The sequence below is a fragment of the Sinohyriopsis cumingii genome, chromosome 10 (assembly GCF_028554795.1).
Source record: "Sinohyriopsis cumingii isolate HCF-2022 chromosome 10, ASM2855479v2, whole genome shotgun sequence".
In the NCBI taxonomy this organism is placed as follows: Eukaryota; Metazoa; Mollusca; class Bivalvia; order Unionida; family Unionidae; genus Sinohyriopsis; species Sinohyriopsis cumingii.
The window spans coordinates 1,484,182-1,490,541 of NC_142970.1; positions in this window are offsets into that span (position 1 = coordinate 1,484,182).

Consider the following 6,360-nt stretch of genomic DNA (forward strand, 5'->3'; position numbering starts at 1 on the left):
GTTTATTACGATTCCTCCTAAACCATTTGTAAAATTACCATGAAACATTACATACATGAAGCAAGTTTATCACGATTCCCTCTAAACCATTTGTAAAATTACCACGAAACATTACATACATGAAACAAGTTTATCACGATTCCTCCTAAACCATTTGTAAAATTACCATGAACATTTACATACACATTAATTACAAGGTATAGTAGAAAATGGTGACATCAAATATGGCTACCATGGTGGCTATCTTGTTATGACCACTAATTTCTGAATGGATGGTTGTATCAAGTTTTCACATAAAAGGCTTCTCATATGTCAGGTTGGACCTAAATGAAAATGGTGCCTATCTGGACATAGTACACAATTAATTTTACTATATGTTCTCTACATTTGTTTCTCAGTACTGACCTTTCCACTGTGTGACAATCAATGCAAATCATATGTTAATCTAAAATACCTTCAAAGATGACTTCACGGTGAAGTTCTTGTCAAAGGTTGACCTGCTCTTTTTTTAGATTATTGACTGTCAACATAACAGCATGTAACCAGAACACGAATTTCACTTCCGGATCATCACCAAGGCCTTATTACTCACTGTGCACTGTCGCCAAAATACATACAGACAACAACACCCTGAGCTCATATTATCAAGAATAAACAGTTACCTTTAAATCCCTACCAAAAATGCATAAATAAAACTCTTCTATCACCACCAAAATGAGAGAGGAAAAAATGTTCTAAAAATAGACTAGAACTACATTTGTGGGTACTGAACTGGAAGTATTAATTGTGATGTAATTCCTGACAGGCTACATGTTTTACGCCAATTTTAGTCAAACTTTTATATTTGCATGCTATACCTATTTCAACTTTATACATGAAGTCTTTTTGAATTTCCTTGCAAGGAAAACATGTGACACCTGTCAGAAAGTATGTAGTGCTGGTGTTCCACAGGGTGCAAGTTCTGGTCCAAGTGCTCTTGAGAAACCAAAACTAAATTTGCTATATCTTCCTTAATTATAGGAATTTTTCAATGCAGTAAAAACCTAATTGTGATACAAGATAAGCCCTGTCTGAAAATATGTTTGAAAATTACAAATGTTGATAAATTCAGTTTTAATGGCAAATTAAATTAACATTTAAATTTTAAAAACTAAATTTTATTGAAAACTTAAATTTTCATACAAGTTTTAAAACACAGTTTGACAAATTTTAGACAGAAAAGTTGACTAATGAATGATATTTAAAACAAATGGTAGTTTGGGTCTGTATAACTGATAACATTTTCCCCAGGGGTAGTGAAGCATCATAGCTCATAGTGATTTTGGCAGCAAACCGCAATATGCCTGTCCAGATGCATATAGGTGTACACACTAAAGAAACACTGACAGGTGCTATGTTCCACATTTATTGTGTCAGGTACTTAGGCAGTTGTTTCCATAACTAATAGCACATTCAGATTTAAAGTTCTAATGGGACCACTACCATGTTTTATAGCAAAAATGCATTCCATTTCAATGTCGATAACAACAAAAGGTGGCAATGGGACAGGAAAATAGTTTCTAGGGAGGTTCTACCTTACTGAAAAATGCTGCTGATCTCTCTCATGAAAACCTAAGCCATGTCTTTGAGGTGCCATATATCAGTGTGGTGATATGAACTAATCTTGGTCACTTATGGCAGTACACTGCACATGCCCTTATGAAACCATGCTATTACCACCAGACTACTCAGGAGAGCTTCCAAGCTAATCCAACTCTAACACTTTGTTCCAGATACCAGGCTAGACCTGAAAAGATCCAATATGTTTCACTTAATTCTAGAAAACAGTAAGATCTATGTAAATGAAGTTAAACTGTGTTAGATATGGTGATTTCAAATTAACATTAAGGTTGCAAGCATGGGGGAAAATATTAAACTTGACAGAGTGACACTCAGAAATGTGAAGCAATGGCCATGTATTAAAGTGTTAAATTCATCCTAAAAGTATATGAGGTTTCTAGAAGCACATTTAGCCATTTACAAGTTAAAAAACTAATCAGGTAGACTATGTATCATAAAGTTTAAGGCAATGTTGGGGCGGTGAGGTTTGATCATTGGTGTAAACATTATTACATACCAGTATACAGGAAAGTCAGGTGACAATGTACTAAATTAGAATGTGTTACTATAAGCATTCTTATTCATGAGGGAAATAACAATTTTGGATATTGCAAGTGAATACAGCCAAATGTGGTCATACAAATCAACTATAAGTACCAATAAATCCTATATCATCAGCTAAATGTGAAATTCTCATCCCCAAAACTTGTAAACAAGGATGGAAATTTGCATATGTGGGACATATACAATGTACTTGTTAAGATCAAATGTGCAAACATAATTCAAATTATCTATTTGAACATTTATATGGTATTTTGAAGAGTGTTGGTTACCAATTATTAAGCTCATTGATTGAATGGAATCAGATATCAGCTGATGTTTCAATACCGCACTCTGTCAAAGTACTAAATTGAAATATGTTACCATACATAGGCATATTCATGATGAAAATAACATTTTGGGATCTTTTCAGTGCACATAGCCATAAATGTGCTTTACAGGTTCACTATAGGTACAATGTCAGCCTATATGATGTACTGAATGTGAACTTTTGATCCCAAACATTCTAAAATGGATGGATATTTGTACATGTGGGATATGTAACCATGTACAAAGTTAAATTCAAATAATTTGTTTGAATGCTTCTTATGTAATCTTTAGAGTGTCAGTTAACAAATAGTATTAGTAATTAATAATGCATAAAGCAAGATGGATCATTAGAATTCCCATAACATCATATAGGCCACAATGCCGCACTACACCAATCAATATCTTAACCTAACTGAACAATAAAATGGAATGCATTTTGTATTCAACTTACATCATTTTGCTTTTTTCTTACATCCAAGGGTAAATATACCTGGGGGAAGCATATTTTATCCCTTTGACCTGTATTTCATTCTCAGACAGTTTAAAATGATTTAGTAGAGAACTTGAGTAGGTTCTAGTATAAAGTTTTCATCGCTGTCCTCTCACTAAATACCTTATAACTATGTTTATAAACAATTACTGAAGGCTATACAAGCAGAAGTTTGTTACTCAGGAAGTGACCCCATCATAAACACATAAATTAACTGATTGGACCCCTAATAAATAGTCTGAATGGCCAATACAAATTATAATTTTGTCTTCATGTATTTTTAATGAAGGTCTCATTTTGACTACAAAGATATTTTCTCTGACAAAATGTGACAAAAATCCAACATTGGAGCTTTTATATGGTGTAGGAATATATACATGCTGATAACATTTAATATGATTCCCAAAAATATTATATATGTGCATTTTAGGGGTTTTTTAATTATTTTTTTAAATTTTTTAAAAATTTTATTAAAATTTTTAAAATAAAAATTAATTTTTTACTTTTAATTTCATTCTTATATTTTAAAAGTCAATATACATGACATATTAAAATTTCATGTGTCTGTCTTTAATAATAAAGATTTTATACCAATTTAAACTTTGCTCCAATACTGCCCTTACAGGACATAGTACACAATTAATTTTACTATATGTTCTCTACATTTGTTTCTCAGTACTGACCTTTCCACTGTGTGACAATCAATGCAAATCATATGTTAATCTAAAATACCTTCAAAGATGACTTCACGGTGAAGTTCTTGTCAAAGGTTGACCTGCTCTTTTTTTAGATTATTGACTGTCAACATAACAGCATGTAACCAGAACACGAATTTCACTTCCGGATCATCACCAAGGCCTTATTACTCACTGTGCACTGTCGCCAAAATACATACAGACAACAACACCCTGAGCTCATATTATCAAGAATAAACAGTTACCTTTAAATCCCTACCAAAAATGCATAAATAAAACTCTTCTATCACCACCAAAATGAGAGAGGAAAAAATGTTCTAAAAATAGACTAGAACTACATTTGTGGGTACTGAACTGGAAGTATTAATTGTGATGTAATTCCATCTGACATCCAGTATGGCTGCCATCTTAGCAATTTTGTTATCATTACTCCTGCAAAACTCATTAAAAAGAACTTTTATTTAGCTAATCGTAAATTAAAATGGTGCCAATATAACGTCCAATATTGCTGCCACAGTGATTATTTTGAAAATCTTGTTATTGCTAATTTTACTGAAGAAGTGGTTTTATTAACATGGGCTTGTGATGTGGACACTAAGTGAAAATCGGTCCCATGGATATCATGTATGGTTGCCAAAGTGGCTTTCTTGGGAATCTTATTTTTGCTCCTGAACAGACTCATATTGATATAGAGTTTTCATTAAATGTCTAGTTATGTCATCTAGTTGGTCCAAAATTAAAATCATGCATGTTTTTTTAAAAAGTCATTATAACTAAACAGATGGCCATAAGGTTTTCAAAGACTTCTTATGTTGTCTAGTTAGTCCTAAATGAAAATGGTGTCCCTTTGACATCTAGTATGACTGATGTGGTGGCCATTTTAAAAATCTTAATATTGCAGCTTCTCCAGAATGGATGGTTGTATTGCCAAGGTTTTTTCATTTAAAGGTTGTATTGACAAAGTGTTTTCATTTAAAGGTTTCTCTTGATAGGTTGATGTTCCCAACAATTTAACCAATTTCCGAACAGCTACTTTCACAAGAATAAATGGCCATACTGACATCTAAAAACAATAGCAAACCACCTATTGTTTTTTTACAGTATTCATGCAATATCACAATGAGACTGATCCATCCCCACCAAATGACTGCCTTGACAGAACTCCAGAAAATCTTTATATGGCTGTTTCTTCTGCTGGCAATATCAACATGGGGTTTTCACTATTGCAGACATGTTGCTGTTTTGGAATGAATTTTTTTTATCTCATCTCAAACATTTAACCATTGTGGATCTCTTTAAAATCTTGTTATCACTAATACTCTTAAATCAATTGTGGCACTGATATGGGATTTTTAACTCAAACACTCGAGAGTCATAAGTGAGGGTTTTAGCTGTAGTGGTTTGTGAGCATAAGATGAACAAGTGTGAACAGATTTGAATAAGACCAACAAGTATGTGCATGAATTTGAATAACACTAACAAGTATGAATGGATTTGAATAAGACCAACAAGTATGTGCATGAATTTGAATAACACTAACAAGTATGAATGGATTTGAATAAGACCTGCAAACATTAATTGATTTGAATAACACTAAGTATGCATGAATTTGAATAACACCATAAGACCAACATGTTTGCATGAATTTGAATAACACCAACAAGTATGAATGGATTCTAACAAGACCAGCAAGTATGAATGGATTTGAATAACACCAACAAGTATGCATGGGTTCTAACTACACCAGCAAGTATGAATGAATTTGAATAAGACCACCAATTATGAATGATTTGAATAAGATGAACAAGTATGCATGGATGTGAATAACATACGTATGCATGGATTCTAACAACATCAGTAAGTGTGAATGAATTTGAATAAGACCTACATGTATGAATTGATTTGAATAACACCAGTATGCATGAATTTGAATAACACCAACAAGTATGAATGGGTTTGAATAAGACCAACACGTTTGCATGAATTTGAATAACACCAACAAGTATGAATGGATTCAAACAACACCAGCAAGTATGCATGAATTTGAATAAGACAAACAAGTATGAATGGATTTGAATAAGACCAACACATGTGAATGGATTTGAATAACACCAACAAGTATGCATGGATTCTAACAACACCAGCAAGTATGAGTGAATTTAAGTAAGACCAAGTATGAATTGATTTGAAAAATACCAAGTATGCATGGATTTGAATAACACCAACAAGTATGCATAGATTCTAACAACACCAGCAAATATGAATGAATTTAAATAAGACCAACAAGTATGAATGGATTTGTTTAAGACAAACAAGTATGCATAGATTTGAATAACACAAGTATGCATGGCTTATAACAACAACAGTAAGTGTGAATGAATTTGAATAAGACCAACAAGTAGGAATGGATTTGAATAACATAAACAAGTATCAATGAATTTGAATAAGACAAGTAGGAATGGATTTGAATAAGACCAACAAGTATGCATGGATTCTAACAACACCAGCAAGTATGAATGGATTTGAATAAGACCAGCAAGTATGAATGGATTTGAATAACACCAGCAGGTATGCAATGGATTTGAATAACACCATCAAGTATGCATGGATTTGAATAAGGCCTACAAGTATGAATGGATTTGAATTGCACCAAGTATGCATGGATTTGAATGACATCAACAAGTATGCATGGATTTGAATAAGGCC